Below are 16,072 nucleotides of genomic sequence, written 5' to 3' on the forward strand. Positions count from 1 at the left end.
CAAACATAAATTTTTATGGTTTAAATTAAATATTGTTTGCAATATTAAACCTATAATTCACTCAACATTTTTATTGACAGTTACTCGCATGTTTTATTCTCAGGTTCATGATTGATTGCTTCCGCTGTGCTTAGAGAGTCTGCATATTTATGATGGCAGCTTTTGTTAAACATTAACTTGCATTCTATTTTGATACATTTAATAGTGGATGTTGTTGACTTTATTTTGGTCAACTTTTGGTTAAGTAATAATGTACGGTTTTTCTAAACTTACATATTTTGGTAGGTTTCCTTTATAAAAAATCATTTTTAAATAAAGAATACAAGGTTATTTATCAAATTCATATAGAGTTATGATCAAGCTGTGGGACCAAGATAACGATGGTCGTCAAGTGTACTTTAACTGGTCATTATAGTTGGTATCAGAGCGTTGGTTGTAGGGAATTAGGCTGCATTGATGTCGTTACCCGAGTCAATAGGGTGCATTAGTGAGTCTAGTCTACAGCCCGACCTATAATATATTATTATATGTGATTATTTGTATCGTGTTGGTATGTATATTGTTATCATACATACATCTCTATTATGTTTTGAATCCGGGAGGAACTCCCATTCCGATTTAAATGTATTCTCTGACTCATGCGAACTTATCCTTATAAGAACACCTCGGGTAGTGAAACCGAGGGATGTCATTCTTGACTTATGAAATTCTCGACATTTCTATGTCATCTATTATGGTTATGTATATAACGTTTGAGTTATATTACACGAGATGTCATTCTTGACATCTAAATGCCCGACATTTCAATGTCAGCTATTATGTTTAGGTATATAATATTCTTGTTATATTACGTGCCTTTGTGCCTTTGTGCACTGGTGCTTTGGTTTTGAACCAGAGAGCGTCATTCTTGACTTTTAGAGATTCTTGGTACTTCGAAGACATTTTTATGTCATCGTTACTCCTATTCGTTACATATGATGTTTTTGTCTCTTGTGCTATCCTTAGCACATTGTTTAAGAAATTGTTTTAGAGAAATTGTGTGGAAATTCGAGGTTGATCGCGTGTCCTGACCTCATGTAGTGCTATTGGAATGGAACTATGAATTAGTAAAATATAATGGCGTCAGGCCAACGTGATTATATTACGTTAATTCATAAAGAATTCCCAATATTGTGAAATAAGGAATAGAAAGCGAGTCAAAGAAAATTTTTACACTACTCATTCAGAAATTCCGATGTATTACATGGGTAGGGAAAATATTCATTATCTTAATTGTTGATATACGAGAAGCTCATTTTAACCAGATTATCTATCTCATGCTCTATCCTTCATAACTCGCTTGTTAGCAACAGCTTTGCTCGGGAACAGTTTTGGCCCAAGGACTTATGTCCTGATAATAGTCAAAACAAAAGAGTTTTACACATTTGTTTAATTGGGCGGTTCTCACGAGATTTATGGGCGAATAGAAGTAATGAAATATTTTGTCATGTATACAATTTATAAAATCATATATGTACGTATGGATTCAAATGAATAAATTTATCCTTACCTATTTTGGCTAGTATATACTAAATCATACCTTCAAAATTATTTTAAAACCACTCATTTATTGAGCTGTTTGACAAAGTCAATTTGTTTTATATAAAATGGTACACGTTGTACATACTTCTAAATTTACTAAGAACTTCGTTCCGTTTATGTTGTCACATCAAACGTTTAAAGCTTTCTCAAAACTCCTTTGGTTGATTTTATCAAATTTTCGCATTACTCTACAGAGTGTTTGGATCACAGTTCTTCTCATCCTCCGTTTAAGGATGAAACTTACCATTAAGTTCATAGATAGAAACTCTTACACCACTTTGGATGCCGGTTTTATAAAATTTATTGGAAAGTCTTTGCGCTCATAAAATTTTCCCTCTTATGGTTGGACATGGCCGAAACGCGGACCGATAAATCAATTTTCTGGGGTACACTCGGTGGTCACCCTATTGTAGGAAAGGCGCTAGGTGGGTTTCTACCCCAACTGTTATTATAGTGAGTATCATGGATAAATATTACACTAGACCGTTTGAGGAGTTTCTACTCTCAATATTCGCTGTTAACCGCAACACCCTCGTAAACATTAATCCCAGGATTCAATACGTTGAGGTGCACGAAATTATATTTGGAGATTCATCTCACCTGGAGGCGACCATTCTCTATAACCCATGATTGGCGTTCTTTTCATCCGCACATAAATTTAAGAATATGGATGAATCCTAGATTTTCTCGCTCATTGTACAAGGAAGTTCACTCTCGTTGAAATATCACACCTTTCGTACGTCTTCCTTTCGGAAATGTAATGAAAATTTACTTTGAAGTCCATGATCCTCGTTATCTCCTTTGAGAGAATTGCCTTAAATGTCTATGCCACTGATGTGACTACTCTATATATTTCTTCCTTCATTGTTGCAACTATATTTCATTCGTCCCAGTTCGTCCCCTTGGGGAGCCCCTGTTTTGTTTGTTAATAAGGAAGATGGTTCATTCCGATGGTGTATTTGTTATCCCGAGTTGAACATGCTTACTGTTAAGAATTGTTATCCTCTTCTGAGAATTGATGATCTGTTCGATCAGCCTCAAGGTTCGTCCGTTTATTATAAAGTTGATCTCCGTTCTGGTATGTGACGACCCGGAAATTTCCGAAAAAATTTAAACTTGATCTTTATTTGATTTCGACACGATAAGCAAAGTCTGTAATGTTGAGTCACAAAATTTTTGAACTGTTTACATGGATTCATTTAGCCTTTGACCATTTTCGACGATTCACGAACCACTATCTGTAAATAAATAAATAAATAAATACATACATACATACATACATACATATATATATATATATATAAATCTATATATATATATATACATATATATATATATATATATATATATATATATATATATATATATATATATATATATATATATATATATATATATATATATATTAATTTGGAATAGAAACTTATATGAGTTAGTTCATTTGTGTAAATAAAATAATACATGACATTACTAAAAATTTATCTATATATGAAAAGTACATTGAATATATATATAATTTAGAATTTATTTAATAAACGCTCGTAGCACTCGTTTACCATCTTGATGGTTATTAATCAAGTTAAAAATGAACTTATTTGATTTTAAAATAAAAGGTGATCCGAAAATGAGTTATATAAGTTACAGACTTATTAAAAGTATATTTAGGATCTAATTAATTAATTTTAACACTTTTTATATTTTACCCTTAAATAAGAGGGACAGTTGATGTAATTTTTATTTATTAAATTAATGACTGAATTTTATATCATAATCACCAAAATAAATAAATATAGTTAATTTAAAAATATGGGATTTTTCTGAAAACTTTTATCCACCACTGATTAACAACGGAGTACGAATTTCTATTCTTAATAAAACTGTCGGTAGATAAGTTTAAAATTGAAGGCTGCTTATTATTCATTGCACACGTTTAATATTATTATAACTTCATATTCTTGAATTCATATCCTAGCTTTCTGTCAATTTTCAATTTGCCACCGTATGATTGATTAACTATTTGTGTTTCATTCAATCCTCCGAATCACATATGTATATTATATATGCACATACACTTACACAAGACAGAGATCACATTAAACAACTTGATCATTTTTTTTTCACAAGACATCACCACTCAATAATATCACATTTTAATATTCTACTTCTTTGAATAAACATTATCATAATCACTTGTGACCATCTGGAAATCACAACTCCGAATACCATCATCAATCCAAAAACTACCATTTGAGAATCTTGTTAACGCGAACCCAAGACCATCACCATAACTGTCGGTTACCATCTTCCCCAAATCATCGACCACTCTAAGAATAACCACCACAACACCATCCTATACCACATAATTGTTTGCTTATACTTCTATTTTCTGTTTTCGTTTCACGATACCATCGAGCACACCAACCTCAAGTCACCACCTTAAAATACCAAACCCATCTATTAAGATTGCTACTGTTCGACCCAAACATCATCACAAGATTGACACCTATTGCTCACTTTGTGATGCTATTCAAACAATGCAAAAATAAAACGAATTATTGTTTTGTTTTTCTTTTCGGTTACCAACAATCACAGGTATGTTCGAACACCATCTGTACGCTAGACTACTATCCATTCGGTTTGTTTTGCTATTCATTGTTCGTTGCTACTGTTGTAGACCTTAACAACTAACCGCTACTGTTGCATATCTCTCTTGTCTACTACCATAAACCGAAACCCTACACACCTCTACATTCGATGATCAATGCAAAGCCAGATGATTAAAAGGACAACTGTTACTGCTGCTGTGTGTGGATCGAATCACATACATAACCAAACTTCTTGTTTACTGCTACACCGGGTTTAAAAGAAAATAAGTAACCATAACCCTCGTCATGTTAATTGATACTTGGAATCATTATTTTTTTTTCTGCCATCAGTCACCAAACAATCGCCACCACACCCATTTAACCACCTCATGTGATGTTCTTGCTCGACTTTATCTTTTCTGTTTTATGTCTAAACTAAACTGCACCGCTGTTGCTGCGTGTTTGGCTCCTGTTCAGCGACTAACTAATGGAAGAATGGTGATAATTAGATGCGAAGATGATGATGATAACGTCCAGGATGATGTACGATTTTATGTTAATGATAAGGTTATGTTATTGATAGGTGATGGTATGGGTAATGAGCTGTAAAGGGTAAACGATGTTTTTTTTTGTGTCGATAGTACTAGATGAAACCCCACCACAATCATCGAACAATTCAATCTAAAAAGTGTTATGGACCGTGAACTTTTGGATCAGCTATATTCTTGGACTTGTGATACAAATTGGGCCATGACAATGATAAGTTATTGCTTGAGCCGTGACATTAATAGGGTTTTAAGAAAAAGACATGGGAAACAGAATCATACGGTTTATATATAAATTTATCTGATTAAATCAGAAATGAAAGCAATGGAGGAGTGGTCTAGGGAGCGATCGGGTTAGCGGGAGGTCGTGAGTTCAAACCCGGGCTTGGACATTTTTTTTAAAAGGACCACTTCTTTGAGGTAGTATGACTATTACCATCATTATTATTACTATTACTAATATTATTATTATCATATCATTATTATTATGAATATAAATGTTAATATTATTAATATAATTATCATTAACATGAATATAAGCATTATATTTATCACGACTATTAAAACTAACATTTTTATTAAAAAGTATCATTTTTTATTATAAGTATCATTTCTATCATTATTACTATTATTTTCATTATGATTATAAATATAAAGGTTATAGATACAAGTATTATTATGAAAAGAATTAAGTTATAATGAATTATTAAAAAAATATATTATTATCATTAATAAGTATTAGCATTAAGTATCATAAGTATTATTATTATTATCATTGATATCATTATTATGATCATTATTAGTAAAATTATTATTATCATAGTTAATATAGTTATTATTATTACTACTATTATTATTATTATTTTTATTAATAAAAACATTAAAATCTTCAGTTTTATTATTGTTATCATATTTATTATTATTATCCGTATTAGAAAAATTATCATTTTTAACAAAATTATTATTATTATCATCATCATTTTTACTACTAGTATTATTATTATTATTATTATTATAACTATATTATTATTATTATTATTATTATTATTATTATTATTATTATTATTATTATTATTATTATTATTATTATTATTATTATTTTTATTATTATTATTATTATTATTATTATTATCAATATTACGATTATTATTATTAACATTATTACAATAAAAATTAGTTATATAAAAATATATTTAAAAAAAAACTATATTGATACTCTTATAAGAAATATTAAATAATTATTTAAAAGCATATAAAATAATTATATTAATTAAATTATTAACAAAACATATAACTTATTAAGATAACATTTATATCACTAATAAGATATAAATCTGTTCGATTATAATTAGATGTGTTAATATATATATATATATATATATATATACTTGATATAGGTTCGTGAATCCGAGGTCAACCCTGCATTGTTCAGTATCGTCATATGTATTTTAACTACAAAAGACGGTATTGTGAGTTCATTTGATTCCCTTTTACTCTTTACATTTTTGGGACTGAGAATACATGCGCTGCTTTTACAACTGCTTTATTAAATGCTTTTGAAATATATCTTGAACTGCGAAAATATGAAATGCTTTTATAAATGTTTGACGAGATAGACACAAGCAAAACATTCCTCGATAAAATTATGTAGACATGATAATTGCCACCATTGGATTATGTGGACATGATAATTGTCACCATTGAATTATGTGGACATGATAATTGCCACCAATTGATGTGAATATTTTTCCCCTGATTATTATTGCTTGGTAACCTAAGAATTAGAATCGGGTATGGCCCTAATTTACGCGAATCCTAAAGGTAGCTACCGGGTTTAACACCCCCACCCAGAATGTTCACTAGACGGAAGAGCTAGTGGGCGTGGTGTTTAGTACTTCGAAGTTTATATATTATACAGACGAGAGGTTCTGTTTTGGGGATATTATTTATGCGCATTATATGTTAAGGTCGGTTACCAAGCCAAGCTATGAAAGCAAAGTGAATGTTATGTATCGAGAGAATGATTTTATACATAGGTTATGTGTATGTTATTTTTGTGCACGAGATATGTGTACGGTTACTAAGATTTATGAAAGATGATTTCGTACACGAGAAAGGTGTACTGTATTTAAAAGATATCGCATGTACATTACAGGTGGGTATAGGATTCGGGCCCATTTGTACCATGCAGCATTTAAATCTTGTGGTCTATCAAAATGATGAATTTTATTGTTTTATGATAAACCTATGAACTCACCAACCTTTTGGTTGACACTTGAAAGCATGTTTATTCTCAGGTATGAAAGAAATCTTCCGCCGTGCATTTGCTCATATTACATGGAGTCGTTCAAGGCATATAGAGGTCCGTTCATCGCAATGGTACCAGATGTTATCGTATTCGTTCAGGAAAAATTTGGACGAGGTATGACATGTGGTATCAGAGCGGTAGTCTTAGCGAACCAGGTCTTGCATTAGTGTGTCTAACTAGTAGTTTTTAGGATGCATTAATGGGTCTGGACTTCGACCTAGTAGTTGTTAGGATATATTAATAAGTCTGGACTTGAACCTGGTCTGCATGTTAGAAACTTTGCATATCATTCCTTGTCGAAAAATATCTACTTATCATTTTCAGTCTCGACACGTCTTATTGCAATTATTAGATGATGTACAGACGAATTCATATTCCATCACGTTAGACCTTATCTGACACGTTTCCTTAATACCCTCCGTAATCTACGGGATCCTTTATACTATATATAGGTATTCTATGTAGATAGAATATCATCCGATATCCGAGAATCATTTCATATCGAAAATTCTTTATCTAACCATGTAAGATAAATTCTGCAACCAGTTCAAGTTCCTCGGATTCCAGTATGGATTTCCACTCGAGCTCCGAAAGCAGTGTAACCGGTATGGGCCAACTAATTAGTCATCATAAATTCAGGAGGAATTGAGAATGGGTACGAAGTTGACTTAATCAATGAAGACGAGAATAAGTCGATCCTTTCCACCAACCGAATTCACCTCTTGACGAAGAACCTGACACACTTACCGGCGAACCTATCCGTAATACCATTTTCTCTCTCATTTCTAGAATATCTCGTCACGATTATATACTATCTCAAATTCTAAACCTTATTCATCCGCTCGTTCCGACCGACAATCATCCCGGTGTAATAGAAGAAGTCAACGAGCTTCGTGTTCGGGTAGTGGTTTTGGAGAATATGATGCAAAGGTTACAAGCACCAGCAACAGCACCGCCAACAGCAACATCTGCACACACGTCTCGACATCACAGTCTATACCTCAAACATCAACATCATACGCACCATAGATACCAAGGAGTACCAACAACAATGAATGATAAAGTATTGATCCATAACTTCATTAATATTCTGCGAAGAATATGTGGTTCCTAATAGTTTTAGAGATTACTTATTCTAGCTCAAACCGAAAAGCAAATGAGATTAATATCTTATTAACTCATTAAATTCATGATTACATCCGAAGAAATTATATATGCATATATGTTTTCATAAAGATTGTAAAAAAAAAAAAAAAAATCTTTTGTACAAACTGTTAATGGTGAAAATATTTTAACGGGTAGGTAATAACCGAGGAATATTTAGATTTCACATTAATAAGTTACACTGTACATTCTTCAAATCTGATTCAACAATCATTTACTATCCTACTTACAACCACAGATATACGTATTCGTTCATCAAAGAATAACCAATTTCATTCAAATTTAATTTCATATTCGGATTTTGACCGATCAAAATCCAAGACAAGATTTAACAGAAGACATCACTTTTAGATTCCTACATCTTTCAAAGCCATACTTTGAATTCAAAACTGTGCCAGATCCATTGGCGTGTTATTACCGAAAATAACTTTACAATAGCTTTTCAAAATTAGCCAATTTTGTCACAGCTCCAGCAAATCAACTTCGACTTTCATTCGGATTAGCCTTATTATAACTTAATATATAAGTTTGCCATTTGATTTCATCGTAAACAATCATTCGTATATTGACGATTACCATCAGCGTTTAATCATCTAAAAACACAATTCTCTTGAAACCACCTCGGATTGATAACCGATGATTCAGATATGGTAGCATTAAATGCAGAGAAAACAACAAAATTATAGATGGTCTAAATGGCCAATAGTTTGATGATAAAGAATGGAGTGTTGGGAACGATCGATAGAAAATTTGGTATCGAAAAACAGATTGAGCTAACCATGAAGGAGACCAAGGACAAATACAAGGACCAAACCCTATATTCAAAGAATCCATGTAATTCTGGATCCGATGACATCTTTAGAGAATATCTTGCTCCGAAGACATGTTAAAAATCTTGCGGAACATTTTTCTTCATCAACCTTCGATCTTAGAAAATCTGAAAATATCATCATAAATATCTTCGATATTTCTGAGGATATTTTCATAAATATTCTCGTCCAAAATTATATACCTCTTCGTGCTTTCTGTATTACATTATATTAGAAACTTCTGTAAAACCTAAGTATAAATTATGAATGAATTCTGGAGAAGTGTTGGGAATTGAAGCATGAGTTAGTATAATATAATGATGTTTGGCCAACGTGATTATATTACAGTAAGTTATACTGAGTTTCTAATGGAATGTGATGATTCACAGATCATACCGTCATCATAGACCATGTTACACGACTCTTACATTCTAACTAATCTCCAAACAGATCGAGAACATATCTTCCTGATAGTTCTATCTTATCTCTTGAATTCTGGTAATGTAACCAATCAAGATCGTGCTATTACAATTCTATCTTAGAACATTAACTCTGTTCATTCTGAAATTCATATCTATGAATTCTGGATCATTTTTCGTTTGATTTAAAGTCGGAAAGAGAAAACAAAAGGATGCAACTCCAAAATATAAAGGAAATGAAAAGAATGGATTTATAGCGAAATATCAGACAGAGCAATCTAGACAGATCATCGCATTTAACCAAAGGGGATTCTAATTACCTTAATTATCGAAGAACCAAATCTTATTACAAAGATTTTCTCCAAATCCCTTGAACTCTGGAAATCAATCTTGTCTGTGTCAAAAGATATGACGAATCTACAATTACTCATTTCACTCTTTTGTGATAGCTTCACTCGTACTCTTCGAGTAATCAAATTGTTCTATCCATATTAATCAATGATGATAAAACTCTATTTATCAACTCATATTCGTCATGAAAATATTTTTATTATTAGCCATGACCACCTCACTCAAATTTCGGGACAAAATTTCTTTAACGGGTAGGTACTGTGACGACCCGGAAATTTTCGACAAAATTTAAACTTGATCTTTATTTGATTTCGACACGATAAGCAAAGTCTGTAATGTTGAGTCACAAAATTTTTGAACTGTTTACATGGATTCATTTAGCCTTTGACCATTTCTGACGATTCACGAACCACTATCTGTAAATATATATATATATATATATATATATATATATATATATATATATATATATATATATATATATATATATATATATATATATATATATATATATATATATATTAATTTGGAATAGAAACTTATATGAGTTAGTTCATTTGTGTAAATAAAATAATACATGACATTACTATAAATTTATCTATATATGAAAAGTACATTGAATATATATATAATTTAGAATTTATTTAATAAACGCTCGTAGCACTCGTTTACCATCTTGATGGTTATTAATCAAGTTAAAAACGAACTTATTTGATTTTAAAATAAAAGGTGATCCGAAAATGAGTTATATAAGTTACAGACTTATTAAAAGTATATTTAGGATCTAATTAATTAATTTTAACACTTTTTATATTTTACCCTTAAATGAGAGGGACGATTGATGTAATTTTTATTTATTAAATTAATGACTGAATTTTATATCATAATAACCAAAATAAATAAATATAGTTAATTTAAAAATATAGGATTTTTTCGAAGACTTTTATCCACCACTGATTAACAACGGGGTATGAATTTCTATTCTTAATAAAACTGTCGGTAGATAAGTTTAAAATTGAAGGCTGCTTATTATTCATTGTACACAGGGATGGCAATGGGTGAGAAAAAACCCGTGACCTGCGGGTACCCGATCCGCGATGGGCGGATGAAATCATTAAATTTTACCCGCGGGCACGGGTACGGGTAAAAATTTATACCTTTCGACGGGTCGCGGGCGGGTCACGGGTATATACTACCCGTCGCGGGTAAAACCCGACCTGTGAATACATGATACTTTTCTTAATTTACCCACGAATTAATACTTACATTTATTAAATTTAAAAGATATTTTACTAGTATTTTAATAATAATTAAAAATATAATATTATATACAAGTAAAAAATTTAATTTGCACTTCATTATACATAAAACTTGTACATATGATTTTATAATAAATAAAACTAGCTTAATGTCCGCGAATTCGCGGAGTTTTTTTTAGGGGTCAAATAAAATTCTTATTTGTTCATTTGTAAGGTTGATTAGAAAGTAAACAATATTAAATATAAAGGTGTATTAAGATTGCATAAATCAAATAAAACAAAGTTTTAAATCACAATATCACAAAAAAGCTAGACCATTCTCGTTAATTTTTAGGCCGAGTTTCCCACAGCCTACTTCATTATTATAATGTCTTAATGTGTTGATGAAATATATAGAGTGAAAGTCGTTTTCTTTATTATGAGTATATTTTGGATCTGTTTCAAGGTAATAACGTGTAATCTATCCGTTTGCAACAAATAAGAACTAAAAACCAATAACGTTGTAAAAATTCCATGAAATAAGTAGTTCATATGTCTTAGTTATCAAATACTTCAATATATACTTGAATACTGCTTGGCATATTAACTTGTGGATATATTTTAGTTGAAGTTTTCTAGATTAGTATGTACATGGGAGTGCAATGAAGTAATGAACATCATGAACTTTTTACAACTTTTATTACCATAGAAGTTAATCAACATGTGAGTGCCCATTAACAAAAGAACTGATTTAACCCACTATACAATTTAAGTGATGCCATAGTTTATTTATGTTGTCCATTATCACCCAAACATCAAGAAGAACAACAATACTTTAGATCACTCAGCCCTGAATTTCTTGCATACTCAGTTCAATAAAAATGAATAGTAGCGTTTATACCTCACATAAGCATTCACTAAGTTTCTTAAGAGTTACCTGAGACTTTCCACATAAAATATGTGACCTCGATAAAGAGACGAAATCCAAACTAACCAGCTTCTCGTGTATCCATTTGACCTGCATAAATTCGAATGACCAATTAATAAAGTAATGGTTAGGAAATTAAATATAAAAACTCAATATACAGTACTGCTGGTTAAGGAACTAAGATTGCCATTCATAATTATAAAATAACATGGACATACTAAGATTTCAAATAAAAATTAGGAAACGAAAACAGTACCAACTATAGAAGCTAATATGAACCCAGAATAGGACTCCGCATAGTTCATACTCCTACTCGTGGAATTCATATCCAATTAATGACAATTTTCCCGTTCAAACACCCCATTTTGCCACTTTTTTTATCAGTTGCAGGAATACACACATAGATAGGGATGAGCAAAAAAACCGTAAAACCAAAATGATACCGGTACTGAAATACCATACCGATGGTATTCGTTATCGGTATCGGTTTCTAGTTTAGACAAAATCGATTTTGGTACTATGCGGTTCGGTACCGGTACTCTCAATTAGAAAACCGAAAAAAATTAATAAAAAAGCCTTGAAGTATTTTGTAATATGAAGTCATAAGATAAAATATCCAACTCAAACATATAATGTAGTCATTACTCACCTCTCGATGGTTGGATCAATGCTCGTACCACAATTTATTGCTACATCTGTAGTGGTTGCTTGTGGTCTGCAAATTCATTTCTTGAATCATTTTAAGTTGTTTAATAATCACAATATTTGGAATTTTTGGGAGGATTTTCATTACTATTGCTGGCCTCTCTGGCTCTATGCACTTCCACAAGTAATACATTGTCCAATTATTTAGAAAATAAATAATAATAATAGAATAACTTACTCTAAAATGGTTGTGAGTGTGATAAAATGGTAATAATAACATTATAGTTGCATTTTTGAAAACATTTCGGTACTAAGTAGGTAAAAAACCGAAAAATACGGATCCTGTACCGGTACCGAAACCGATACCATATTATAATTTCCGTACGGTTCCGGTTCTCCATTTTACCCATTTTCGGTACCGGTACTGTTCGGTACGGTTCCGGAACCGATCTCATCCCTACACATAGAGTAATAAAAAAAATGAATGGATAACTGACAATTGAACCATGTAAGGTCAATATTCTTTCAAAACCAAATTAGCTAAAGACATAATGTAATCAAATGAAATAACTTGTTAACCTGAATAAAGTCAGAAGGTAATTACATCTACAGGTACTAAGTTGGGCTAATTTGTGAATAAGTTCAACAAGTTTTGTGGTTAGCCGCGCTTCGCTGCGGCTGAAGCGCGGTTAACCAATCAAGAGTTGACACATATGAACATTGCCAATGGGTGATTCTACTAAACAGTGACTGTACTAACAAACAACTAATCTAACATCAACTCCCCAAAATACAACAATTACATCAACAATAGTATAAAAATATACGAAAGCAAAACTACCACTGGAGCTGCCTCATTGAATGAAGAAATACAACAATGAAAAACAAATACCTCAAAAACTCCAACAACTAATGTTCACAAATCTTCACAACCTAATTCAAAAGCAATAACAAAAGCAAATCAACAAAAACAACAATCCTGACTTTCACTATTACCTCGATTGTCTATGAAAAAAGAGATTACCATTTTTGAGGACTGCATCTACATCTAAAGAGTGGCTGCCATGTCCGAAAAACACAGTAATTGCAGCCACAATCCTTTTACAAATTGAACATCAGCAGAAGTAACTCTCAAGGTTTTTCTTTAAGCAAGTGAGAACTCTCAACGTTTTACTTACCAATTACAGTCACATTCATACTAATTGAAATGTGAACCGAAAGCTTTTATATTTACTACAAATGGCTAAACTTGGGTTACGTTATTATTTATTTATAATGGAAGAATAATGAAAAATGGATCACACAAACTATTTATTTATTATAAGAAAATTAATCAAAATAATTTTGCAGGTGAGCAACCTGACCCTAGTGCCGCTGATCTACACAAAAATTACTTAATATGACCCGTTACCCTACCCGTCCAACACGTGTGTACTACCAGATCACTTTATTATAAACATAGGTAGTTAATTAGAACTTACCTTCTTATTATAAACACTGGTAGTTAATTAAAACTTACCTTCTCTTTTTTCTTGGCTCCCTTTTGAGCTTGCACCTTATCTTGCTTTTGAGCCTCTTCATCAAGTCGTTTCATATTTTATTTCGTACAGTTTTTCCTCTTAGTTCGTGTTATGGAGCTCTTTTGACCCGTTTAATCCATTTGACGCTACAACGTCTTGGTAAGTGATGTTGCTATTAGAGATGGCAGCTCTCTTTTTTTCCTTATTTCTTAACTGTTGCAGTTGTGCCTACAATTTCTATATGTCAATAGTTATATGCTGTGTAATGTTAAAAAATGTTACACCCAATTTAGTGGGTGGATATATAGATAATAGCTAGAATATGAGACACAATAACATATTTTTTTACCCTTCTACATTAAAATATGAAACAGGTCATACATGTTTAAAGTTGTTTTGTGTGTATGTACATGCTTAAATTATTCTTAATTGTAAAGAGGACAGAGTAGCATACCAACAGCCGTTATGCTTCTATTTATTTGTTGCCTGTGACATGTACATAACAAAAATCAAACTGCATACAATATAAGCCATACATAAACTTTTTTTAGTAGAAGTTAAATCGTAGCAAAATGTGTAGCACGAAAGACTCATGATTTGAAGGTCTAACATGCTTACGTAGTTCTTCAACATTCTTTCTACACCCACACATTTTGGCCCCATTGTAGTCCATTTATAACACACTGAAATTAATAGACAAATTTTACCATGAAATTCAAATAAAAAAATAAAAACAGAAGAGAAGTAAACGCAAACATTACCTAAACAATATAGAAGATCGAAGACGTCGACAATCGTAGTTGCACCAGCAAATACATGAACTAAAAAGGTAAAGAAACAATAGATTGCAGGTTCTATGTATTAATAGAAAACAAATATATGAGTATTTATTAACAGTGTAATGCTATAGAAACCTAAAAAAACTTACCTTTACATCAAGTTTATGGAGTTATAAGCTGATTACCACTCTGTAGCAAGAAGTCAGACTATCCCATTAAATGCAATTTAATCACAACCAAATCATCATATATATAAAATCATATATATGTGATTAACATAAAAACCTTAAACCTAACATTCTTGAGCATAATAATAACTCAATAACAAAACCCTAAACCAAAATAGATTTTTATAAGAATTTGACTTACAGTGAATGAAGTAGAACCATAATAGCCGACTGAAATCAGAGAGAAAATCGTTAATTTAGATCCAACTTAAAAACCCCAAAAATTTGGATCGTGTACTACAACAATACAAACAAAACCTACCACATCTCATAAACAGATGCACAATATTCGAGCAACGTAAATAAACAGCCGCCCTTAAAACTCCGATGACATTAATCGGAGTTTCAAATTACAGATTTGATCCGACTATGAAATGGAACTCGATTTTGAAACCCTAAATTTCCATTCATCTCGCATAAATTTTTTTGTTGAGATTTCGAATGGGGAAAGTGTGGAACCCTGTTCTTTAAATTTTATTCCGCACAAATTTCAATTAGGGGTAATTTAGTAATCAAACAATTATGCTAGGTGATTATGAGGTTATAATCTTGATTAGGAAAATTGGATGGTTAAGATTAAGGTTGTTAATGACAATGAAAGGCTAGGATTAGTGACTGCATTTTAAGATGATCTATTTTTACTTTTGTTATTATAATATAGAGAGATAGAGAGATATAGAGAGATAGAGAGATAGAGAGATTATTTGGATTTACTAATAAAAAGTTGTATATTATTATTACCCGCGGGTTATCCACGGGTCATGGGTATCCGCGGGTCACGGGCATGGGCGAAATTTTTTTACCCGTGAGCAGGTAGCGGGTCTCAACGTGCAAAAAAGAAACCCGACGGATGGGTCGCGGGTATATAAAACCCGTGCCCGTTACCCGCAGGCGCCATCCCTAATTGTACACGTTTAATATTATTATAACTTCATATTCTTGAATTCATATCCTAGCTTTCTGTCAATTTTCA

General features: G+C 31.6%; 1 long non-coding RNA gene across 2 annotated transcripts; it reads right to left on the reverse strand.

The window, feature by feature from the left end:
• Positions 1 to 13,352: 13,352 nt before the first annotated feature.
• Positions 13,353 to 15,497, reverse strand: LOC139898228 (uncharacterized). 2 transcript variants are annotated; one of them, XR_011776921.1, is made up of 6 exons: positions 15,362 to 15,497; positions 15,242 to 15,270; positions 15,022 to 15,061; positions 14,855 to 14,914; positions 14,548 to 14,776; positions 13,353 to 14,321 (listed from the first exon to the last, which is right to left on the reverse strand). It is a non-coding gene; the product is annotated as an uncharacterized lncRNA (long non-coding RNA). The 2 variants fall into 2 exon arrangements; XR_011776920.1 differs by having other exon boundaries at positions 15,022 to 15,079.
• Positions 15,498 to 16,072: the final 575 nt, after the last annotated feature.

The sequence above is a fragment of the Rutidosis leptorrhynchoides genome, chromosome 3 (genome assembly GCF_046630445.1).
Source record: "Rutidosis leptorrhynchoides isolate AG116_Rl617_1_P2 chromosome 3, CSIRO_AGI_Rlap_v1, whole genome shotgun sequence".
Taxonomy (NCBI): Eukaryota; Viridiplantae; Streptophyta; class Magnoliopsida; order Asterales; family Asteraceae; genus Rutidosis; species Rutidosis leptorrhynchoides.